The 27,120-nt window shown below is 34.9% G+C and overlaps 1 protein-coding gene and 1 pseudogene across 2 annotated transcripts in view; one reads left to right on the top strand and one right to left on the bottom strand.

Moving 5' to 3' along the window:
* Fbxl17 (F-box and leucine rich repeat protein 17) overlaps positions 1-27,120 on the bottom strand; it is a 616,731-nt gene that overhangs the window by 149,618 nt on the left and 439,993 nt on the right. The gene's annotated exons all lie outside the window — the stretch shown is intronic.
* Positions 17,320-18,044, top strand: LOC105741174 (annotated as a pseudogene). The gene has a single exon (XR_001116961.2). The product of XR_001116961.2 is annotated as a GTP:AMP phosphotransferase AK3, mitochondrial pseudogene (transcript).

Below are 27,120 nucleotides of genomic sequence, written 5' to 3'. Positions count from 1 at the left end.
ATACATAATAATGGATTTGTTAATCTTTGATAGGAAATGTGACTCAAAAACAATGTTTTTGGAGTAATAAATGGGAAAATAACATTATATTCAGTATAGATCTGTTACATATTCTGTTGTTTAACTCTTTGAACAGAATCATCATTTGGAAATTAAAAAGAAAAAAACACAATTTAGGGTATAGTTTTCAGCATGTAGAGAGCCAGTTTTTCCAGCACCATTTGTTAAAGAGGCTATCTTTCTTCCAGTAAACACGTTTGGCCCCTTTGTCGAAGATAAGATGGCTGAGTGTGTTTATAGTTGTATCTGCATCTTCTAGTCTATTCCATTGATCCTCAGGTCTACTTTTTTGCCAATACCATGCTGATTTTATCACACTAGCTTTGCAGTATAATTTCAAGTCAGGGATTATAATGCCTCCTGTTTTGCCTTTCTTGCCCAGGATTGCCTTTGCTATTCTAGATCTTTTCTGGTTCCAAATAAATTTTAGGAATGATTTCTCTAGGTCTCTGAGGTATGTTGGTGGTATTTTGATAGGGATTGCATTAAATCTATGTAACAATTTTGGGGATATGGCCATTTTCCCAATGTTCGTTCTTCCTATCCAAGAGCAAGGAATATCTTTCCATTTTCTGAAATCCTCTACGATCACTTTTTTAAGAGTACTGTAATTTTCATTGACTATCTTTTACTTCTTTAGTTAGGTTAATTCTTAAGTATTTCATTTTCTACAGTGCTGTTGTAAAGGGCATTGTTTTTCTAATTTCTCTCTTAGTGTGTTTGTTATTTGTGTAGAGGAATGCTATTGACTCTTGGGTACTGACTTTGTAACATGTTATGCTACTAAATTTGTTTATTAATTCTAGGAGCTTCTCTATGGAGGTTTTCGGGTCTTCCAAGTCGCATATCATGTCTTCTGCAAATTATGATAGTTTAATTTCTTCTTTACCTATTCTTACTCCTTTTATTTCTCTCTCTTGACTAATGGCTCTAGCTATGATTCCAGAACTATATTGAATATGAGGGGTGGTAGAGGACAGTTTAAAACATAGGAATGATGATTGTACAACACTGTAAATAGACTTATGATAGTCATTACAGATAATGACCTCAGTTACTTCAAGGTCTATTTAAAGTCCTATATAGACCTAAATTTAGGAAAGTATAAAATTTATAGAGAAAAGCTATTTAAGCCATGGAGCTACTCATATCTAATTTTTTAAAAAAAACCACTCTGGTATAAAATCTATCGTCTTTTAGGAAAGGTGTTTAAACTGCAAGGTATGCATTCATGGTGATAAGAAAAGAAAAATAAAACAAAGAAGGGAGGGAGGGAGGGAAAGAAGGAGGGAATGAAAGGAAGGATGGAAGGAGGCAGGGAGGAAGGAGAAAAATATCAAGGTAAAGTATGTACAGGAGCCAATCTCATCAAAGATTAAGATTTTTATTATTTCCAATATTGTAAAATCATGATCTGTGCTAAAGTACACACATTTTATTAGTCTCAAGCTTTACACTCTAAAGAGTAACCCAGGTGTCAGGAGACCTTCTGCCCTGGTACTGGCAGACTCTTCACTCACTTATTGTGATCCTATTGTGGGCCAGGGATAGTGGTGCGATACCAATGAATACCACAAATATAGTCTCTTGCTCCCAAAATTGGGAAACATGTTAACCAAAAACTGTGTGTTTAACATGACACATATATATGCAAACAACCTATACATATATGTAGGATTCATATATACTTGTGTATATTGGTGATACAAAAGAAGAATTCAACAGGTCCTAAGTCTAAACATCTAATTTGGCACTAATTTACTCAAAGTAGAGCAAAATCTTTGAAGTTAGAAAACAATCAGTTTAATGTTGGCTCTGGTTCTTAGTTGTGTTACTTTTAACAGCTGTGCTAGGGCTGGTCAAATAGCTCAGCGGATTAAAACCCTAAGTGCCTATGAGTAGGAGCAGGGTCAGGAGTCAGGGGTCCGATTCCCTGGCCTGCTGTGCTGGCCCCACCCCTGGCGCACACTGAGACAGCAATTGAGACTGGGCATGGTGGCGCATGCCTGTAATTCCAGAACTTGGGAGGCTGTAAACAGGAGAATCACTATGAGTCCGTTCTAGTAGTGAGACCCTGAACACCCTGTAGACCCTTCCCTAAAATACAGAAAAAAAAATGACAGCTGTGCTAGTGAAATTTATTAATAAGCTCCCATTTTTTTTTTTTTTTACTGTGAAGTGAGGATAATTACTGCTTCTTTTATTCAAGGATTACTGTAAGAGTTGAAGAATATAAAATGTCTAGCAGTAAAAACTGATTGTGAGTAGGTACCATTATTATTGTCATAGTATTTGCATTTGCTATAAGATACGACAACTGAGCATAAAGCACACAGCTCTGGAAGCATAGAGAATCATGAAATTCTCTACTACTCGGGGTCATATTCAACTTTCAGATATATAAATCAACACTTATGTTATCTGAAAACTCACTTGGAGCCAGGGATGGTGAACCTTTTAGAGCTTTTGATGACAAACAGTCTGCTGTGGCACATGTGCCATAGGTTCGCCACTACTGCACAAGCTTTATGAAACAGAAGATGAATCATCAAAAGTAGATTCTTCTCTAATTAATCTTAATCATGACGTAGTTCAAAATAGCTAAAACTCCTGGAAAAATTGCTTGACTTCTTTTACCAGTATAAACAAGATCTAGGACATTTATCACTTGGATAAGCAAAGTTTGAAGAATGTAAATAAAATTCAAAAATAGTTTTATGTCAGTAACAGCTTTTAAAATTTCATAATGTTACAATCTAACATACACATGTGAATTCACAGGACAGTTGCTAACTTTTTATTTCACTTTGTATAGGAATGACCATGAGAAAGTTCCTAATTGCTTTGTGAAAATGGATAATTTTGCTACAAGACATGACTGTTATATAAGCTTTCATGTGGTGAGCCAGCAAAATTGTTGCCACCTTATATAACCAAACATCAATAAATATTTTAGGGGATACATCACATGAGCACAGCTCAATTAGAGCCATGAACTATTCTCAAGGAATAAAATGATTACTTAGAGAACAAATAATGTGAAATTACTGATCGTTTCTTTGGAAAATTACCCAAATTGAAGAGTTCTTTGCAGCATACACATCCTAACTGGATCCTAACTACAAAAAATGACAATCTTAAACCAAGGATCCTTTTTTGTTTTGTTTTGTTTTTGGTAGTGGGAACTGAACTCAGGATCTTGTACTTGCAGGATTGGCACTAGAGCCCCTGAACTATAACCCTGTCCCTAAACCAAGATTCTACACTCACCCACCTCTCACAATTTAAATTAAGAAATTTTTAAAAACCATAGTTCTCATTAAATGCTTTCCCATTATCATTAACAGAGTTAAGACTTTATACAGAATGGATAGCTTTACCTTCAAGATTATAGAAAGCTAATCTCAATTCACACAAAAAGAGGGGAAAGCTACATTCATTCAGAATGATTCATTCAAATCACAACTATATAGATAAAAGCTCTAAGAACTCATAATCTCTTCTTTTTGGATTTTGTCAGGGATGGCTGGCTAATTGGAAGAACTCATGAAAGTACCTTACAATCCAATTAGCACTTCAGTGCAATTAAGTGGTAGAGGCTTCCCTAGTCTACAGAGACTGGCTTTGATCTTACAGTGAAAAGTGTCCTTCCTTAAAGCTGTGGTTTTGATTTTTTTCCCTCAGTAATTAGTGCTAATTGTAAACCCAAGACTGACCTGCTATAAACAGAATGTTTTACAGCATTTGACACAAGGACCTTAAATCAGTGTTCTCTTTTGTCTATATTGTACTTGCTTATTAGAAGTCTGGCTATTTTGCTCATCATTTGATGCACAATGGATAACTACATACTAAAGTCAGTTGAAACAAATGCTTTGGATCTTAAGAGCTTGTGTGGGTATTTTCACGATGTCTTTTAAGTAGTTGACTAAATTTCACTTCAGGAATATACTGTAGTTTTTCTACACAAAGAATGACTATTCAAAAGCAATTTCTAAAGAGGTTTAGTGACCCCTGTCTATTTGAAAAATAAAAACAAAAGAGGAAAATGGTCTTTCATGGGAGGAAACACAAAAGACCGCACAAATCAACAGCAGAAGTCTGCTGAAAAGTACTTTTATATCTGTTAATTCACTGTTTAGATTCATTAATGTGAATTAAAATATAGGCCAATGAGATATCTTTATATGGAAATAAGATGCTGCAAATATAAAATCCCAGCCATTCTCTGAGGTATAGATAAGAGCCTTTGAAATAATCAGGCAGTTTCTATGCAAATGCAAAGAAGCTGGATGTTAGGTGGGAAAATTCTTCCTCAAATATACTTTTAAACACACCCCATTCCATCATTTGGTAAATGCTTTCTTCATAGATTAAAATAATTTAATGGAACTAGACCAATCCAAGCTATACCATCAGACATTTTTGGTGAGGAACAGCTTAGTAGTCTTGAAGCAGCACTAGGCTACTGTACCAAACTACAATTAATAGAGGAAAGACACATACATAAATATGAAGATACACAAATAAAATACAATGACACTAATTAACACTCCTTAGAAATAGCTATTTTGGTGAATCATTTTTCCCCTTGATAGAAACATTATTTTCTATAAACAATAACATGATTAAATAGGGCTAAAACAAAATACAGGATGAGATCTGTGTTTTATGTCTTTTAGATTTATTTTAAGCATTTCAAAACCAAACTACTACATGCATATAACTTAAAGTTAAATGATGAAAGTTACTGAAATGTTCAGTACATCTGTCACATTCCTTCCTTTCTTCCTCTTCAGAGGAAATTACCTTCAATTCTTTGGTCTCTGGTTGGCTCTTCACTTCTTCATTTTTTAAATCATCTTAAGACATCCCTGATGGAATGTCTTAGAGAGGCTCAGAGGGATATGTCCTGACTATCTGTGTTTTAGAGCTCAGTAGGGAAGGGCTGGAGTTTTATTTTATTTTATTTTATTTCACTATATATCTTTACTACTTCACGTATGTAGGGTGTCAGATAATTTTAGACTTTTTGGCAGTATATCAAATATTAATTGACTCGTGTGTTTATATACACATATGATAAAACTCATATATTTAGATGTACAATTTAGGAATGTTTGGGAAATGTTTACAAGAATAGCATCACCACAACTTTCACAATGAACACTGAATAATAACCCAAGCTTTCTGCTTATTTATGACCCATCTATCCCTCTGCGAGTCTTCTCCTTATTTGTAGGCATTTCCTCCAATCTCTATATTTGCATTCATAGATTTGTTTGCATTTTGAGAATTCTTTGTAAAGAATCATATGGCATATGTGAATTATGAATTACTCTGGGCATAACTTTGTTAATATATTTTGTTTCATCCTTGTTGCAATACCTTTTCTGGTACTTTTTATTGTTTTTTTTAGTACATATATATGTTTTACATATATACATGTTGAAGAATATTGGAGTTGTTTTCAGCTTTAATTTTTCTTTATTGGTTTTGTACTTTATTTATTTTTTCAAATCGGTAGGACAGTTTCATTAATTAACACACTGCATACATTCTTCCTAGTGGTTAACTGCTGTACAAGATGCGGACTTGATATCCTATTTACAAACACCATTAGAACAAATCATTCTATTCATTAAGAGAATGTAACTATATATCTATCCTAACCACTTTGAATACACAGATACAATCATCTGCATACTCTTTTTTTGTTAAGTTCCGTTATTTGAATATCAAAGGTGTGTAAACTCATCAAAATATTCTAAAAGAGTCCACTAGCCCATAATAGTATCGTGTCTTCCGCTTGACTGGCAATGTCAGAAATTGTTGACCTGAGTCCCCCACAGCTCAACATAACAGCATGGCTTTACTTCTTCTATTTCGTTTTTATACTTTTCTGCTGGATGGCCAAGACCAAGGTAAAGCAGAACCTATGCAACAAGAGTTGTAGCTTTTGGGTCTGATAAGGTCAATGAAATCCCCTCAGGATTTATACCGAAATCCTGCACCTCAGACTGTAGAACCTTTGTCAGTGTCAGCCATGTGGATGAGTCATGGCCATTGTTTGGCCAATGTGCTCTCTGTGAAAGCCTGAGAGAATGTTTTCTCTCCATGTGACTCTTCCTAGGCACACTCTCTACATCATTGATCACTTTCCTCTTTGGCCCCATAATCTCCTTGATCAGAAAATTTGGGACACTGCCGAGTTACATGATGTTACAGTACAAGTTCTCATATGTCCTGAGTCTTAACTGACCTAGAAGGCTAGGGCCAAAATGTTGGCTTTCCTTGCAGCCCTCCTTTTTCTTTAATTTTGGTCTGCAAACTTAGGTTGTTAACCATCCAGAAGACAAGCTTATTGTTATTACCATACAACTTACGCTGTTAAGCTTAACCTCACTATCTGTCTGCATATCAAACATCTTAGGCATAATATGGAACAGGTATTTATCATCAAGTATTGATATGTTGAACTTTAAGTCCCTACAGAATATGATAAAAAACATTTAAAAATTAGAATATATTTTAAAAAGAGGCATAAAGAATTATATACTTATGTTTACACATAAGTCCAAAAATCTCACCATATACAACCTTGAAGCAGGACAGTCCCAAAATATTCCTTTTCCTGTCTCTTGCTTTCATTCACCACCCCCTTCTTCTTGAACAACCACCTACCCAAGAGACATCATAGCAGCAACTGGCATGTCATGATAAGCAGCCCATATTCAGAGACCAGAATGACAGGCACTCCAAGCATGAAACTACTATTACAAATTACCATCTGCAGTGCAGTAGCTCAGTTCACAGGTATCATTATATATAGTTAGTCAGGGTGAGAGTCTTTCCAATTAACTTCTAGATTAAAAAATCTTCTGAAGATTCTCAGGAACATTGCCTTGCCCATCTTCTACATATAACTGTATGGCTTGACTTATTCATGTTTCCTAGCTCTTCTCCTTTCCCTCTCTTGATTAGTTAGTCCTTGAGATTCTGGTTTCCTTTTACTTGTATTATACCTTTCTATTTGTATTTCTTCTTTTGAGTTCTTATACTGGGGAGACTATACGATATTTACACATGTCTGTCTGGTTTATTTCACTTGTAAGTATATGTTCAAGTGGCATCCACATCAACATAAAGGCTTCGAGTTTATCATTCTTAATAGCTAAATAATACTCCATTGTGTAAAAATACTACATCTTTTTCAACTCAGTTTTAATTTTTACAAATAAAACTATTATGAACAAAGAAGAATGATTCTGTGCAAAGAATACAATTTATCTTATATAAATATTTAGTAGGAGGATGTTCAGATAATGCATATGGATCTCTTTTGAAAGGGCTGGAGTTTTAAACTCAGGATCAGACTTTCATTCTTGTTTTCAGTATGCCCCTCTTCCTGCAGGATTCAAGTCCTGAGATACTCTCATTGAAAGCACAAACACCGTCTCTTCCCTGAAGGAAGTGCTGAAATTACGTGATGAGGGCAAGTGAGGATTTGGAAGCAAAGGAGATTGGGAAGTCTAGATGCAGCCTGTACATGTTTTCAAGTAATCCTTGTGTCATCATTACCTTCACTTTTTGTTATTATTTGCCCTCTAGTTTCTCTTTTCTTTCTGGGAGGTAAAATGGCTGGTTATTCTTTGTTTTTTCACAACCTTAAAGCATTTTTATTTGATTTCACTTCTTCCTACTAAGTTGCATTACTCTCTTTATTTAAAAAAAAATTGGTAGGAAAATGTATATAACAAAGTATCATTTCAACCATTTTTAAATGCATACCCAAGTGGCATTAATCATACTCATATTGTTGTACAGCCTCGGCCATAATTTCCAAAAGTCTTTTATCCCCAGTCAATTATCCTTCATGTGCTTTCTAGCTTCACAGATGTGTTTTAGTGCTACATTGATGCATTATAATCACAACTGAATTTGACTTTTGCGTTTCTTTTTTCATTGTTAAGAATGATTTATGAGAGATTCCTGAAGAATTATCTTCATTTTGTCATTGTAAAACCAAGATCCCCTTTGTCCTTTTGGATGGAAAAACTCTTGCTTGGAGAGATTAACTTGCTGGGTACACATGTGATTTAATAGCATGATAAGATTAATACCCAATTTGTCTAACGATCCATCCAGGACATTTTCTATCAACCATATTAATTTCATTATTGGGGTTTTTCCCCACTTTTGGCACAGATTTAACTAGACATACTAAAGAGATGGATGGTGGTGTCTCTGTAAATATTATCAGAATACTAACTGCTAGGCAGTTCCTAATTATTAAACTAGAACTTAAATTCTTGTGAGGATTGTAACTATGTAACTGAAGAATACAACTAACTCTCTAGCACGTCCTGAATTTTCAGGTACAGAAGAACTTGTCAACCAATGCTGACAGCTAAACTTACATATCCTTTTTCTAGAGTTGGCAGACTATATTTTGGGAACTTCTAAGTACAATGTTTTTAATATCTTAACTAACATGCAAAATGAATTAAGTGTAAATGTCTTAAATTTCTATTAATATTATAGAAAAAAATTTCTCTGTAATTGGTTATAGCTTTCAAAATTACAAACCCTAATTTCCCATATTCCATTTATCATTGTAGTCACTTACTCTAAAGTGAGACAAATCATTTTCTCAATCTTAGGTATTAAATGCTTCAGTGAAAAACCGGAAAGCAAAAGGTATTCAACAAGGTGGTAAAACTTAAATAGCATATTAAGCTTTATTTTTTGAGAAAAAGATTTTCAAATTTTTTGAGCCAACAAAAATTGAACATATTTAAATTATAAATATAATGTTTTGAATATATGTTAAATTTTAAACTGAGAAGTGATTTGAGAATCACTATAGGAAAAGAAGTGAAATAATGAGGAAAAACAGCATCAAAGCAATAGGACAAGGCTTTCAGGTAGGAGTCCTCACGGTACCATTGTAATAGAGCAAAGAGTTGCAACTTCATAGAAATTATGAAACGTGCTTAACATCGCACAGCTGTTAAGTGATACAGCAAAAACTTGAACCCAGATCCAGTGTTCTCAGCAGCTGAGCTATGTGTGTAGATCCAAGAGTTCCCCAAAACCTCAAAACAAAGTTTACTTATATATACAAAGTAAACCTAGGAGTAAGCATAAAATATTATAGTGCTGTGATCATAGTGAGGGCAGGGCAATCTCTTCTCATCTGAAAAGGCAATTTAGTCTCTTCTTTCTAAGTGAAAACATCTGTTACTCTTGATAAACTATTCATAAATATGGAAAACACTGGACGAGAGACACTAAACTATGCCTATAAAAAAGTAGTTGAAAAATTTGTTCTCACTTTTAAGTGCATGTTATGAATCATTACAAAAACTCATTGACTCAGAACAAAATTCTTTTAACACAAAAGTTATTATATGTACCAACAACTTGGGCAAGAACCCAGAAATAAATAAAAGTGGATTGTGAGCAAATATTGAGATGGAACACTTTAGTAAATGTAGTTTTTCTTTCTGAGGCAGCCTAAAACCTTAGCTTGGAATCAGTCTACTGACTCTTATTTCAGATACTATTCTGATAAAATAGTTTTCTTCCCCCTTGCAGTTCTAAGCACATCAAAAGCAGTATATACAAAGGGTGAAGCAGTATATATGAACTATCATGACCTTGATGAACTCCTCTCATAAATAACTCAAGCAAGATATTGGCAAAGGTCAAAGGTCTTCAACCACAGCTTGGAGGCCAAAATCAACCACTGCCTGGTTGAGATAATATTTTAACACAAATTAGCCATGTTTATTCATTTATACCTTATGTATGGCCACTTTCCCACTGTAATAGCAGAGCTGATTTGTGGCAAGACAGTACATGTCTCGGAAGACTTAAATATTTTTTATTTGGCCCATTAGCACAAAAGTCTTCCAACTCTGTGATTTAGATTATTGAAGGTATGGATAAATAGCGCTCCATACCTCATTGGCTCCTGTAGTCATATTTCTGGGTCATCCAGAAATTATTGACTTATGTTTAGTATATGTTAGTATATTCTACTTAATAAGGCCCTCAAAAACATATGATATTTTAAAAAGGTTTCCAGGAAAAATGATTGTTTTGTAACTGATACAGCATAAATATTTCAGTTAAATAGGAAGCCATTGGTATAGAACAACCCAATAAGTAACATTTGAATATTTCTAAAAAATTAGGTTGAATTTTTAAATTATTCATTGATATATGTAGGTGAACAAAATTAAATCATTTCCCATGCCCATGCTAAAATTCTTTTTCCCTTCAGATCAAAGTTTGTGCTCTATTTCCCTTCAGGTGATCCAGAGTCTCTGGGAAGCTGAAAGCTCATGCTCCTTAAACTGAGTATGTGGGAAACACTAATACCAGACACGGAACTGGCCTTTTCGAAAAAACTACTGCTGTAATTTAAACTATTCCTTGATCTTCCCCCAAAGCATGCTAGAGAATCTAATTTCCATAAGCTTTCTAGGTCAAATTGAACACTATAATGTAGATAGTGGGGAATAAATGGGTTTGATCAATTATGAATTTATAGAATATGTTAGTAAGTTATTCAGGCATAGTCTTACAATTCAATATGTTGAACACGAATACCATGCTACATAATTTTAAAATGGTACATTTCAGAAAAATCCCACTAGGGCATATTTGCATATTTGGAAATCTAATTACCCTAAGCATATCTTAAGGTTTTCAAGAGAAAACATACAATAACATTTTTGTCAGTTGATTGTTTGCTTGAGGCTACATAAGAATTTTATCATCTGGTGCAATTTAATCCTTCAACTCTGAACTTTTATGTAGACATGATCTAATCTGACTATTGGACAGAAACTCCCGCCTTCTATTTGGACCGAAGACTTTAGAGTTCAGGAGGAACAACCTGACCATTTCAAGAACACATCTCAAGTGTCAGTGATAAATTTCTATATCAAACCCAAAACCAAAATTCTCTTCTCTCCTGTTTTAGATAACGTAACTCTGAGTTGCTTTTGTTGCAGACACATTTAAATCAGATTTTATAATACATATAACCTTTAACTTTTTTTTCCTCAGGGGGTGGGATAGCTCAAAAAGAGGACAGGTACTATTCAGGCAAAATGCTTGACCTTCCAAAAGTTACCACCTCTTCCTTTAATATTAATTTCTCTAGCAGCATTTGCCTCTATCCCTTCAGTCAAAACCCATAGCCACAGCCAAATAGAAGAGAACAAAGAAAAAAGAAAATATCTTGGCTCCTACTGGCTTCCTACTAAAAGCTAACACAGATTTCTTCATGCATTATTCGCCTTGCATGCCAACTGATAGAGACTGATCCATGGCCAAGGCCTTACCATTCTGTAATAGGTGACTTTGGCCATTTATCTTGCTATAGTGAATAAAGCACCCTGGTACTCTTGTTACTACATCTCTCAAAGGATTACCCTAGATTGAGAGGCTCCAACTCCAGAAATCTATTTGTACTTTCATGGCATTCACCTGTCTTGCCAAATTCCCTGTTAAGGGTTTAGTGGAAAATGTTGCTCTGCAAGAAATAGAAATTGGGTATATGAGCATTTCTTAAGTAGAAAACTAGATTTATGAAGAATTCCTATATGTCCAATAAAATGTAGATGTAGTATGCTACAAATTTCAGGAGATAAAGTTTTAAAAAAAAAAGAACTATGAGCTTTATTTGCAGCAATGAGCAGTCAGTTCTGCTGTAATGGTTGTTTTAAATCACAAATCTGTTCCAAAAAATTCGACATGCTAGAGAACCTTTTGAACATAATGGAAACATTGCATGTGCTTACACTGGTATCTTTGTCTAAAACACTAGGTGAAAACAGAAAATTGTACCCTGGTGCATCAGACTAGGAAGAAATTCACAAAGCACCTGCAAGCACACATTTCGGATTTCTACCCGCTACCTCATTTCACCTCCTGTTTTATGTTTCGATTATGAGCCACACTCATCTGTATCTAGTGGCCTATCTTTCTGTCAGATTTTAGACAAAACTGCTTCTACTGCTTTACCATAACCTGATTTTACTTTAGGTTTTTAAAAGAAGTAATGCTACCTTTATTATAGTATTGTTATGTATTTCCTAAACATTACACATGTACAAATGTTTAAATATCCATCCTTAAAAATTATGTCTTTGATGAAATTTTGTGTATAACATGATATTTAGAAACCCTCACATCACCTTATAACAGACATCACTGTGATAAGATTTTATTGCTATATTTAAAATCAAGAAAAGGCTGAGGACAGAATTAACATTTTAGTTTGATAAAACGAAACAAATATTTTTATATTTATTAGAGCTTTCATCTGGTTGAGTACAAACAACTAGTTCATGATCCTTGGCATTTTAAACCCCCCTCCTCTACCCATCCCAATTCAGACCCAATGTCAGTTCTCCAGCAAATCTGCTCCATCACACAAACGCACACATATGTATATGAGTCACTATTTCCCACGTGCTTCAAAAGTATCTGTTCATACCCTCTGCACAGCACTCTTCACAGAACACTACAAATGTCTACTTATTATTCTCATGCACTAGACTGTGAATTCTTCACAGCTTTGTATATCAACTTGGATTGTGAATGGTAATACAGTGTCTGCGTGGGAGAGGGCCAGTAAATGTTTGGGAAAGAATAAATGTCCAGTTTTTGCTATCACTCACAATCATGATCACAGTGCTTTGTGCAGGGCAAGCACTCAATAGATACTTGCCATACAAATGAAAGAAAAAGAGAAAACAAAAGTGTAATTATTTAGAGGTAGAAAAACAGTAAGCAAACTTATGTCTTGAAATTGTCAAGTGAACCTTAATATAAAAAATAAAAATTCATCTTTATAAGCAGAACACTATGATACCTTTATAGAAATGACATAACCATTAAATTTCTCCAGAGATTGCCTGGGATCAGTACTACCATCAAGCAGGTCAACTCTTAAACCTTCAAACCAAGCATGTTCATTCCATTTTAAACAAATTCAGAGATTATGCCTCTTGGTATCCTTAGACAATGCTTAATAATATTTTATAATCAAGGAATTCTTTTCAATATAAAAGCATATCTTCCTTGCTATTTTAAACTAATTTTCTTTTATTCTTTCTTATAGGGACATAGAAGTGGTCAGCATTCTTATGATAAGCCTCTATATAGCATAAGACAGTTATTAAGTCATTTCTTAGCTTTCTGTTTTCCACGCTAAGCAAACAAACTTCTTTAATCTTTTCCCACACGATCTATTCTATATCCCATAGGCATTTTTGTTGCTCTTTTGCAGACCTCCCCAATTTTCATATTTTCTTTTAAAATGTGTAAACTGAAACAAATAGTTTTACAATGTCAAGTGTAGGAAAAGATTATTTCCTAAGTCCCTAAGTCCCAGGATCACATGGGTGTTGCAGAATGCCTTACTAAAGGCCAACAAGCTTGAGACATATTTTTGTGCCTTTGGATATCATGCACTCCTACAACACATTTTTTTGAAAAGAACTGGCACCCACTCTCTCTATGGGACAGAGATGCAAAGATGTGCTCAGTTTCAAAGACTCTGTTCTCACCAGCTCACTGCACTGGGTCCGTGGGGAATAGAGCCTGTTCAGGTGTATTTGTCTTAATTTTCTCTAGCTCTTGCCACAAGGAGCTAAGTGAACCTTTTATGGAAAAGTTGGCCTTTGGGGTCTTGTTTTAGAGTGGGCAGCACTCCTTGCTTCACACCTTGAGCTCACAGCCCTCTTCTTGTCATGTCTGTGCTATGGTGTGTGGTTTGCTGATAGCACAGCTTGCTTTTTCTCTCAGGATATAACCTTGAATTTGTTCTCTATTTTTAAATGTGATTTATATAATTTATTAAGGTGATTGTGAATTCTAGTTTTAGCTTTCCAAGTTTTTGTAGCTCCTGTTAGCTTAGCATAATCTCCAACTTAATCAGTATGCCTTTAATTCTGTCACCCAAGAAATAATGAAAATGCAGAATGGAATTGAACATGAGCACCAGGACTGAATCCTGAAGCTCCCCAATCAACAGGCCCCTATGGTTTCTGATGAGGACTTTAGGGAGTGAATCCCACTTACCTAATTATGATGGAAACTAGTTAGAGAAAATCTCATTTATTGATAAGGTTTAACAATTTATAGGCTGAATTAAATTGGATACTAAAATGATAAATACTCTATCTGCTCTTGTGGATGGAATATTCACTCTTGCTTTCTTTTAGCCTGTGCAGGTTAATATTTTTGTCCAGAGAAGGAAATGATACCATTTTGGGAATACTTGCTATTGGCAAGACATGAAAATAAAATTAAAACCAATATTTTGCAAAGATTAGCTTTTACTATATTAGTTATTATCACTGTGAAACTTTTAAAACACCAAAAATTAACTCTTTAAAATTTAAATTACAGTAAAAGTAGAAAATACTTTAGGTCAATATAAGAAGCTAAGAAAAGAGACCTGATCAGTCTAGTAGCTGTCATAGTGCTCTTGTCATGAGATTGGGCTGCTGACTGATTCAAGGAATATTAACTGTCCATAGAAGCAAAAACTAAAATTAACTTTAGGGGACACAAATAAAATTCAGTGGCAGAGCATATACCTTTAATGTAAGGAATCCTAGGTTTAACCCTCAACAACAACAACAAAAATTAAAGTTAAATGAATTTATCTAGAAAGATCCCTTTACCTCCTTGTACACTGTATACCCTATACCCTATTATGTAGTTAAATAAACAAAAGAGTACAGCAATTACTCTTAAGAGTTATAAAGTCTTTCTTCATTAGTAATTATTTATGAGGTAAGTAAACAATTTCCACTCAAAATATTTGATCCTAGAGCAATTGCCATCAGACATTTCTGTTGCTGATGCTGCAATCTCCAAAAGACACAAGCACTATGCTCAGAGATATATGCAATATTTTTAAAGAACAGTGTTCTGTTAATCAAAACATTCATTGACTGACAATTCAGAAACTATACATTCTCTTGGATCATCAGTTGAAAATTAGTTTTAGTTCCAAAATGAGTTATTTCAGACTAAGTTCTTTTGTGCAATTGCTTGTCAGTTATAGAGTTACAAGAAAAAATGACTTGAAAGAATTCTTTAAAACTTATCTTAATAGACTGAGATGTATGGAATGTTTTATAATGGGATATCTTCTAACAGAAAAAGGAACATATATCAGAAGGAGAAAAAATATGAGCTGTGATGTTCAGCAAAGAGTTAGTGAACTGACCTTGGAATTGTATAAACATACAATTCTCTCCCATTTAGTTTTCTGCTGGCATACACATTTCTGTCTGCATATAATGTTAATGCATCATTTATTTATATCAAAGCCTGCCCTAGACAAGAGTCCTAAAAATACAGTAAAGTGACAGGCTTTGTTCTTGCAATAAAACAACTTGAAAAAGTTCTTATTTTTAAAATATGCTATTTTATAAAACCAATATTCAGACACTCAGTCTCTAGTCACTGAGCTATGAATCGCCTATAAACATACAAGTGTGGCCGTCCTTCCTTCTGTACACGCATTTTTTTTGTCTGCTCCTTGGCATCTCCAGAATAAGACAACTTTGGTAGCACAAACCTACTAACTCAGAAGACTTGTCAAAAACTTCTGGAAATTCACTTGTCTATAGTGCTTTCACTTTTCATTATAGGTCTTGAAAACAATTTAACAGGATTAAAACCACAGTCAAGTAAACAGTACATTGAGAAATAGTATCACAGTATTTATTTTCAATTGTAATACTTTATTACCTTATAATTTATGACTACTAGAGTTTTAAAAATTTTAAAACATATATGGTTTTAATTTGTTTCGGCAATGTTATATTAAAGAATACAAAATAAATATATCGTTGTCCTGGGATCTGTGTACCTTTATTACAGAATAGTTTTCATTACAATGGCATTAAGACTGGTGACATTTAACTTTTGAATTAAAGTGGGCAGAATGAATTTACTCTGTTCCTTAAGAAGACATCAAGAACTACAAGGATCTTAAGAAGCAAGGATGCATGCAACCTGATTCGATCTAGGTTTAAATTTGATTGTTCATTTTTTCTTACAAGGATAATTGTAGTTTTTTAAAAAGAAGCTTTAAAAATATCAAAGATTCTATTTGTAAAGCTCAAGGTGAAGTCTTACTCTTAAGAGTTTCAGCTTAGTTAAGTCATTCTTCCTAATCTAATTAAATCTTTTTTTCAGAAAAGAAACTTACACATGATAATAGTTAATATGAACTTTGTGGAAAGATGGTTAATATTCCAATATGAAAAAAACTGTACAGAAGGAGGTCATGTTCTAAAATGATTATCTAAGATGGAATTAATTTAAATGTTGGTATTCAAATTCTTTTTTTTTTTTTTTTGTATTTTAGGGAAGGGTCTACAGGGTATTCAGGGTCTCGCTACTAGATCGGACTCACAGTGATTCACCTGTTCACAGACTTCCAAGATCTGGGATTACACGAGCCACCACACTCAGTCTCAATTGCTGTCTCAGTATGCTCTGGGGGCAGGGCCCGCACAGCAGGCCTGGAGATCGAACTCCCAGCCCCTATGCCTGCTTGCAGGCACTTTTAATCTGCTGAACTATTTGGCCAACCTGGTTACTCAAATTCTTAGAAGGAATTGAGCAAAGGAGAACAGAATAGCAGGAAATTCAACAAAAGGCTAGTATTGGTATATGTCTAAATGCTGGTACAGGTGTTCTTTAACCTCCAATTTCTAAATTTTTTATATATTAGCGATAGATGTCATTTGTATAGACAGATGATAAAGCTATTAACATAAGAGGTCAAAAGCCAAATATAATTTTGGACAGATTGCAAGATTTCTGCTAACATTCTACAAGGGATCAAAAGTCTCAATATTTGACATGATGCATACTAACTTCTTTTGGGGCCATTTGGAAGAATTGTGACTTTAAGTCTATTTTATCTCCACTGGTTATAAGAAGCATAAACAACATGCTAAGTATAAAAAATGTAGAAAAACCTAGGCTTTTTTATCTAAATTTTTTCTTTTCATTGCTTGACATCGTGCAAACCTGCAATTACTGGAGTTGGTATTAGGATGTCTGAACTATAGGAGGAAAATATTATTGTTTGAATTGTTTTGCCTACTGGAAACTAATATATAATATTGTTAATCAAGAATAGTGAGCGCTGCCAGCCAGCGGGTGTGGTGGCCAGGCCGAGGCCTGTGAGGGCCATGGGGGCGTCTGCGTGCCGTGATCATGGACGCGCCGGGCTCGGGCAAGGGCACCGCGTCAGCGCGCATCCCGCAGCACTTCGAGCTCAAGCACCTCTCCAGCGGCGACCTGCTGTGGCACAACATGCTGCAGGGCACAGAAATTGGTGTGTTAGCCAAGACTTTCATTGACCAAGGGAAGCTTATTCCAGATGATGTCATGACTTGACTGGCCCTGCATGAGCTGAAAAATCTCACCGAGTGCAGCTGGCTGTTGGATGGTTTTCCCAGGACACTTCCACAGGCAGAAGCCCTGGACAAAGCCTATCAGATAGACACAGTGATCAAGCTGAATGTGCCCTTTGAGGTCATTAAACAGCGTCTCACTGCTCGCTGGATTCATCTAGGCAGCGGCAGAGTCTACAACATTGAATTCAACCCTCCCAAAACTGTGGGTATTGATGATCTGACTGGAGAGCCTCTGGTTCAACGTGAGGATGATAAACCGGAGACAGTGACCAAGAGACTCAAGGCTTACGAAGCCCAAACAGAGCCGGTCCTGGAATATTACCAGAAAAAAGGGGTGTTGGAAACATTTTCTGGAACAGAAACAAACAAGATCTGGCCACATGTATATGCCTTCCTACAAACAAAAGTGCCACAGAAGAGCCAGCAAGCCTCCATTACTCCATGAGAGAAAAGCACGTACCTAGTAAGATGAGCAGAAGAAACTCTTCTGTGCCTTTCGCAGCTTGTTTTCTAAAACTCAAGCATATATGAATTCTTTGAAAGTTGTTTTATTTCTATTGATTTGATTCTGAGTATTACTAAAGATGTGCCAAATGAATCAGATAAGACTGATCTTTACAAGTTGTCTAGTATGTTTTATTCATTTGTCTTTTATAGGTGTACAATTCAAAAACACCAGGTATGTTAAAGCTTAAAAAAATGTGAAATTAAAAGAGCAGTTGGTAGTCATTTTTTTGTTCAGTATTTGATAACTCAAATGTTCACATTTTTCTGGAGAAGTAAAACAGTTACATGTCACTTGCTTGGGGAAAATACAAGACTTTTGCAGTGACGCAAAAATTTTTTTTTCTAGTCCTGTGGAATATGGTTTTGTGAGACACTGTATCTATAGTTTCCTGACATAAAGTTACAGAAAAAATGCAACCCGATTTATAGAAGTTGCAAGATGCAAATTCATTGTTGCCTTTCCACTAATAAACATAAAGCTAGCTACATATGCCCTATTTATTGTTATCAGACATACTTTTAGCTTACTCAGAATTCGAAACAAAAACAATTATCATATAAAAAATTAGCTTATTTTCTTTTGAAAATACTTATGTGTTGAGAGATATGATTTATGTAAAAATGACAAAATTTTTTGATTAGCACCAACAGTGAATGAGTTTCAATGGAAAATATAGGCAGGTTTTCAGATGTTACTTATACTAAGAAACAGGATCTACTTGTCAGTTTCTTTTTAACCCAAATTTATAACATACCTTGGCAAACAACAAATTATAGTACAAAGAAAAATAAAGTTGGCACAATGTAAAGCAAGCATGCTTCATAATTTAGGGCTTATAAATAGATCAGCCATGTCAGGAAGATATTCCCTTCATGGTAACACAACCACAATTAGTAAACAGGTGTAGCAACAAAAGGAATAGCTAGGTTAGAAAAGGATCAGAAAAGTAACCGAGTTTCCTAAAGGAGATCTTTACTCCCACTGAAGAAACTGCTGTCTGCTAGTGTTCACTGCCATCCTACGTCCAGAGGAAAGAATTCTGCTGGTGTCCCCTGAGCAGCTGTTTAAAACATAATCCTGTTTCCTTAGTAGGGCAACAAGGACGCACGCTCATGCACTGTGCCTGGTAGGAAATGGGGCACCTGAGAAGCAGAGGGAAACTCCAACTGTTTTTTCCATGTGATACTCTTACTTTACTTGGTGCTGAAACAAATCTAGCAAGCACCTGTATAGGCTGTTAACTGGCCCTTTTAAGAGTTTGGCCCATTTTTTTCCAGACATTTAAATTTAGGTGCCAGCCAGTGGTGCTCATGTCCTGGGGGACACACTTACTTTTGTTTTTATATTTTTAAAAAATTCATTGTTGATTTTTCAAAATGAAACAAGGCTTTTTAAAAGGATTAAGTCATTAGTTCTTTATAAAACTCTTATGCCTTATTTGAATGTTAATACTATATGCTTCCTAAAAATGGGGATTACCAAACATCACCAGGTTATCAGAAATACATTAATTTCTATTAGACTAAAATTTAAGTATGGTGGCTGTTACTTTGTCTTTGACAATTACTATGCCCACTCTAGCCCACCTTTCTGCTGTCCTGACTTCTCACTGGCTTCATTCTAATAAACTATCTTAAAAAAAGAAAAAAAAAAAGAATAGCTGCATAATTTGATAATTTTACACATTATTAAATACTCCAGAAAAATGATAGAAAGGTCCTACCTTTCCTCTCTCAGAGTTCATGATAAATTAGTATCATCTACTAGAATATTACACACTTAAAGAAGTTTTTGGTGACATATGAACAGAGGCTTGAGGAACAGGAAGTGTGAACTTGTAACAGTAGAATTTCCAGTGCTTTGATTCACTTGGCACTCTAGAGGGCAATGCTGATGCATCTAGGTAATAATGATGCTTGGGATAGGTCTCAGACCAAATGAAGTTTAAATCTGGGTTCTTATTGATGAGCATCATTGACAAATTAACCTCTGTGTTTTGTAATCTACAAAATTGGGATAGTTATATCTTGTGAAGATTAAATGGAACAATGTGTGTGAAGTGATTGTTTGGGTTAAGAATTCCATGAAATTTATACATGATTTAGTGAACTCCATAAGCTATATACATAAAATGTACACAGATCTCCTTGGATTAGATTTATGTAATTTTCTCAGAATAGGATAATATATTAAATCAAAGCAAGGAGGCACTCTTGTAATTACCACTCAAATAAACCCTTTGCAAATTAGAGTCAAGCTACTCCTATAACTAGTATTTCCTTGAAGTTCCAGGAATTCAATTGGTGGGTTCATCAGTGGTAAGGAAATCAATGGCAACCACACAAAGTAAACACCCGCCTATCACTCAGTGCCAGCAATCACTTGGCATTTGTTATGTCAGTTATACTGTGTAATCGTGTGTGAGAAATCAGTTTCTGCTTCGGCGACCCTTTGGAAAGTGGGTTTTCCAGCCCAGGCTCCCTTGCTGAGACTCTCCAGGCTGACAGCTGCACTCCAGGAACTGACTCTCTCATAAGCCCCTTCCTGGAAATGAGGAAGCAAACATCGTGCGTGCCTCTAAAACAGTAAGAATCTATTAGAGGGGTTTGATTATTGATAATGACCATTTCTATTTTGGGACTAACAGCTAACTAGGGCTTTTGTAATTTACTTTAAAAAGTACTCATTATGAATCCTGAGCTATCCTTCAGAGAATTATCAATTTTAGATCATGTGATACAACAGAATAAATGGAAAGGATTGCTTTCATGCCTTTTGACTTTGAGAAATATAATCTATTTGCTTACATTTAAGATTCACAAGGAAAAGAGACTTAGAAAAGAAAAAAAATCAAATATGAATATATCTTACATGCTTTAACAAATACTTAAAATGAATCCCTTCCTTTTTGGTAGGAAAAATGTGTTTTTAGAGAATACCACAAAGTACTACAAGCCCAGTAAGAAGCAACAGTAACACATCACTGCTGTCAAATGAAATGAACTGTCTTTGCATTTGCTAAAATTTTTAAAAGTGAGAGGAGTTCCAACTTTATTCTGCAAAAGTTGCACCAGAAAAACACAAAGTAGAGTTTTAAGGCCACTAGAATGGTGAAAATCTTGTTATGAACAAAATGATTAAAGGGCTTCAATAAAATAATCATCTTCCTACCGAAAGGGCTGTCATGACAATCCTTCAATTAACTTTAATTCTAATGCTGTATGAATTTAAAGCACACACAAGTCCTAGATAATAAAATAATATTTTAATATAGTACATATTTACCATTTTTTCATACTGGCAGGATTACATTAAATTCTGATAGGGTTACAAATATGAATCTATACTTGTTATTCGGGAACTTACAGTTCATGGAGGAGATGAGACATGATTATAAGGAGAAGACACATGACAGGGTCACAGAGACCAGACTAGGGGAAAGTGTTTTTAAAAAGAGTGGGGAGAATCCTAGAATTCACATGGAGAGAAAGCTAAAGAGATAGAGACATGGGGGTAAAATAAACCTTATGGATGTGATCCTGTTCACAGCCAAGGGACTGATTAGCCAGAATCCTGATACCAAACTCAGGGTTTTTTTTCTATTATTTCCACACATGTGTTGATCACAGATATATCCAAGATAATAATTACAAGGAGTGACCACCACTATGGGCAGTACGTTTTTCTCTATCTCCACAAAAAAGATATTTGACTACAGGAATGACCATCAGATGGAGGAGAACAGAAAGAGTGGAGGTGAGGCTGCCAAATTAGGGCGGTGAGTGTCTACACTCACTGGTCTACTTATTTCTCTCTACTCAAAAAAATAAATTCTCTTTAAGAAATCTCAGTTGGGAGTGGCAGTTTCTTGTCTTCAGACTTAACAAATTATGGCAGAGGGCAGAAAATATTACTCAGAAAAAACACTGTCCTTGAAATTCTTGCCAGCACCCAAAAGGGAAAAAAATCTAAGGAGTAAACATAGTAAGCAAAAACAAACATTTATTCTAGAGCCATATGCAGTTGAGTATGTTACCCTCCTACGCCTCTCTTTATTACAGCTGAAAATGGAATGCCTTTTCATAGATAAAACATTTAACTTTACTAGGAAAAATGTACAAAGACTATAGCTAATTTTGAAAAAAAATGTTATACATGATTGCTAGTTCACGGTTCAGCGTTTCTAATGTAATACTGCATTACAGAGAGCGGACAACTATGATACCTTAATGAGAAGAGTTTCACTAATATTCTTTAGGTGAAATAAAAATAAACAAATATAGGCAAAGATGAACTTTAAATACAAAGAGATAACATGTATTTGAACATATAGTGCTCCCCATTTAAAGTCAGAAGGAATCTAATCTTTCACTGGTACAGAGATAACATATAAATGAATTTTCTTTCATTTGTAAACTGAAAGCTTAAAAGGATATTTTTACTTTAAAGTACATCAGATGAATGCTTTATAAGATTATAGTACTGAACCATCAATATTGACCTTATCTGTACAAAAGACTTTTATATTAGTATGTCAAGGAAATGTACCAGATTCCTATAAAAACAAATCCTTCAACATTCAATAACACAACTATGAAATGAGTCCTCTGCTTTATAATCCTTTTACCTCAATGCTTTGATAAGTATAATACATGGCAATGAACTTGCTATAAAAACAACACTGATATTTCAAAATGAAACTTTCCTTTGCTGAGAAATAAAGAAAAAATGTGCATTGCTAAAAATGCTGCCTGACTACACTGTATTTATGCAGATTTTAGGTTAATTGATAGGACACACAGACAAGGGTTCTAGAAACCATTTTACTGAGCATACATCCTAATTATAATGTCATTGTAAGAAATGGAGTACAATCTCTCTTCATGTCATATTTAATAGATTTCTAGTAAATAGCCCGCAAATGCTCTTTCTAACAGGTGATGAATTATATTAATGTCCTGTTATACTTTACAATTAAGGGTCTGGCAGCATTTCTATTATGATCAAGACTCTGATAGGAAACAAAAGAAGTGATTTCCAGGTTTCTGGGCCCTGACAACAGTGCTCTTGCCCTGCCCCACTGCTACAGCGGGCCTTCATGAACGCATTGAGGACACCCAAGTCAGAAACAAGCCTGCAATGTTTTTATTAGTGATTCATGTTTCCAATTTAACCTTTTTTTTTTTTTTTTCTTTTTCCATGTTCCTTGCCTCTTCCATTACTTCTGCTTCTCCTCTTCCTCTTTTATAGAAGTCCTACTACTTTTTATCTGGAGTAATTTTGATACCTTTCTTGCCATTTTCTTACCTGCATGTTCTGCTCTAAAGGAAGAAGAAAGCTTGACCTTTATTTTTGATCTATTTCCCTTATTATTACAGCCTTTGGGTCATATTCCCACCCAGCTATGCAGGTAGACATGTTAATCATCTAGGGATTATCTGTCTAAAAGTTGGCAATACAAGGATGATGAGTGTTATCACCTATCACTTGAAGACTGAGGACACTAAGACAAGAGATTTACAGAGACAATAAACTATCAATGAGCACCAAGAAGTTTCCAATCATTACCTTCAACCTAAGTCAACTTGGATTTTATCAGTGTCTCTCAAAAACAGACATTACCCCAAAGAAACACAGAAACAGTCATTGCATGGAAACTGGAATAAACTAAAAAAGCTTTCTCCTAGTGCATCTTGCAAAGCTGGAAATAAGACTCTGATCAACCAGACAAAAGCCTGCCTCAGTAATCCACAACAAATTGTCTCTTTGTTTTAATTTTAAAGAGGAAAACATGTCAAAATAAGGTTATAGGAAGGTACCAATGGTTAATATACTATTTATAGTTAACTTTAAATTACTCAGAGTACAACATATCAGCATTTAATTGTCCAGACAATATTAGCACAGATCTTTCTTTTCAAAGAACTAAGAGAAATTAGTAGTATAAACATAGTATTTTGCTTATCCCTTTCTTCTCTTCTCCATCCCTCAATTCCATTTTTTTCCCTTCCCATTTTACAATATCTATTATACATTTTAGACCTTATTTACTCTTTGAGCTTCTCATACTACAAAGACAATATGATTTTGACACATGTGCATCTGCCTTATTTCATTTATGAGTACGGTCTCAAGTTGCATCAACTTACTGATACATGTCTTCAGTCTGTCCTTCAGTATGGCTGAGCAGTACGTCACTGTATAAAAAGTCCCCATCTTTTACTTTATCCATTTCTGGGTTAATGGGCATTTGGGTTGTTCCCAAGATCTAATTATTACAAACTGTGCAGCTACAAATATGTGTGCATATATGCTACTGTGGTATGATATTTTTAATTCTTCTGAGAAAAATACCGTAAGGGGATAACTGAGTCAAATGGGATCTCCAATCCCAGTTTTTGAAGGAATCTCCACAATGATTTCCACAGTTGTTGCACAAGTATACAATATCATCAGCAGAGGGTACCTTTTCCCATGCAGCATGTGTAGCATTTGTTATATTTCTTGATAACAGACATTCTTTGTTATTTTAATTTGGAAATGGACAGTGAGGTTAAACATTTTTTTCATGTTTATGTGTTGCTTGTATTTCATAAACTGAGAAGTGTGTATTAACTTCAGATGCCCATTTCTGGATTGGGTGTTTAAATATGGACGGTCTGATGTTTTTGAGTTCTTTATATGTTCTGGATAGTAATCTTTTGTCCTGGGAACAATTGGAAAACATTTTTCCCCACATTGTGGGTGGTATCATTACTCTGTTAGTGGTTTCTCTTGCTGTGCAAAAGTTTTTTAATGTGAGATCCCAGTTGGTGACTCTTTGTGATAGTTCCTGTGTGACTGGGGTTTTATTCATAAAATCTTTGCCTACACCAATGACTTCAATAGTTTTGCCTATTCTATCTTCAAGCAGAATTAATGTTTCTATTTTAATATTTAGATCTTTGATCCATTTTGAATTTAGTTCAGTGCCTGGTGAAAGAAATGAGTTCAATTTTAATCTTTGGCATATGAAGAACCAGATTTTCCAGCACCATTTACTAAAAGTCTTATCTTTTGCCCAGTAAATGCTTGGCATCTTTGAAAAGATAAGGTTGCTGAGTATGTCTGGAGTTATTCCTGCATCTTCTAATCTGTTTCACTGATCTTCAGGTATGCTTTCTTTCCCCCCAGTACCACTCTACTTTTATCACAGTAGACTTATAGTATATTTTCAAGTTAGGGATTGTGATGCCCCTGTCTTGCTTTTGTTGTCCAGAACTCCCTTTGCTATGCTAGGTTTTTTTCTGGTTCCAACTGAATTTCAGGATTGCTCTAATTCTATGAGACATGTTACTGGAATTTTGATGGGAATTGTGCTAAATATGTATAACAGTTACAAAAACATGGCCATTTTCACTATATTGTTTTCCCACACAAGAGCCAGGGATATCTTTCAATTTTCTTTCTTTTTTTTTGGGGGGGGGGGACTGGGGATTGAACTCAGGCCCTTGCGCTTGCCAGGGAAGCGCCTATTCCACTGAGCCGTCACCCCAGCCCTAAGAATTTTTTTTTTTTTCCCTCGGAACCGGGGACTGAACTCAGGCCCTTGCACTTGCCAAGTAAGCACTTATTCTACTGAGCTAACTCCCTAGCCCCAAGGATTTTTTTTTTTTTTTTTTTTTAATCTCTGAATGCCTTCAGGGAAGGATTGGCTGGCTTGAGTTGTGGGGATCTAACCAGAGCTACCTGAGCCTGACTGCTTTGTTGAAGCAGCCACTTAAAGAACTGAGCTATGGGGCAGGCCCCCTCCATTTTCTGATATTCACTTAAATCTCTTTTTTCAGAGCACTGAAGTTTTCAATGTAGCGATCTTTTACATCCTTCCTTAGATTGATGTCTAAATATTTCTTTCTTTCTTTCTTTTTTTCTTTTTTTTGGATGCTATTATAAAAGGAACTATGTTCCTAATTTCTCTTTTAATGAGTTTGTCATTCACACACAGGAAGGTCAATGATTTTTTTTTTTTTTTTTTTTTGAGTGTTGACTTTGTATCCAGCTATGATACTGAATTTGTTTATTAAATCTTGCAGTATTTTAGTGCAGTTTTTGGGGTCTACTTTGTACAGTATCATGTCATCTGCAAAGAATTTTAGTTTAACTTCTTCCTTTCCTATCATTCATTTTATTTCTTTCTCTTGTCTAATTTCTCTGGCTAAAGTTACCAGGACTACATTGAACAGTGGATATCCTTGGTTCATTCCTGATTTTAGAGTGAAAGCTTTCCGTTTTTGTCAATTTAGTATGATTTTGTCTCTTGTTTTTCTTAGATGGCTTTTATCAGATTGTCATAAAGATCTTCTATTACAATTTTCTTTAGTGTTTTTATCATGAGTGGGTGTTGGACTTTGTCAAAAACTTTTCCTTCATCTATTGAGATGATTATATGATTTTTGTCCTTAGCTCTGTTAATATGGTTACTAACTTATTGATTTATGTATATTGAACCATCCCTATATTCCTGCGATGAATCCCACTTGGTCACGGTGTATATTCTTCTTGAAGACATGCTGCATTCTCTTTGGCAGTATCTTAATGAAGATTTTAGCATCCATATTAGGACGACTGGCCTATATTTCTCTGCCTTGGGTCCTTCTCTGGCTTTGGTATCAGGGTAATGCTTACTTACAGGAATAAATTTGGGAGTCTTGCTTCCCTTTTAATTTCACTGAAGAGTTGGAGAAGTAGTGGAGTTAGGTCTTCTCTAACTTTCATGTAAAATTCAGCAGTGAATCCATCAGGGCTTGGGATTTTTCTTTGTTGTTAATGTTTTAAATTAAGTCTGATTGATACTGGTTTATTTTGGATTTTTGTATCTTCTTGATTCAATTATGGTAATTCTTATGTTTCCATGAATCCGTGCATTTCTTCTGCATATTCCATCTTATTAGAATACAAGTTTTCAAAGAATATATAGATGATATTCTGAATTTCTGTAGCATCTGTTGTGATTTCACCCTTTTCATTCCTAATTGCATGATTTGGGTCTTTTCCCTTTTTTGGTAAGGTTCAATATGGGTTTGTCAATTTTATTTA

This window comes from Octodon degus, unplaced genomic scaffold (assembly GCF_000260255.1).
Source record: "Octodon degus isolate 3935 unplaced genomic scaffold, OctDeg1.0 scaffold00009, whole genome shotgun sequence".
NCBI classification, from domain to species: Eukaryota; Metazoa; Chordata; class Mammalia; order Rodentia; family Octodontidae; genus Octodon; species Octodon degus.
Note: the sequence above shows the minus strand (reverse complement) of the source record. Positions and strands in the feature narration are given on the sequence as shown.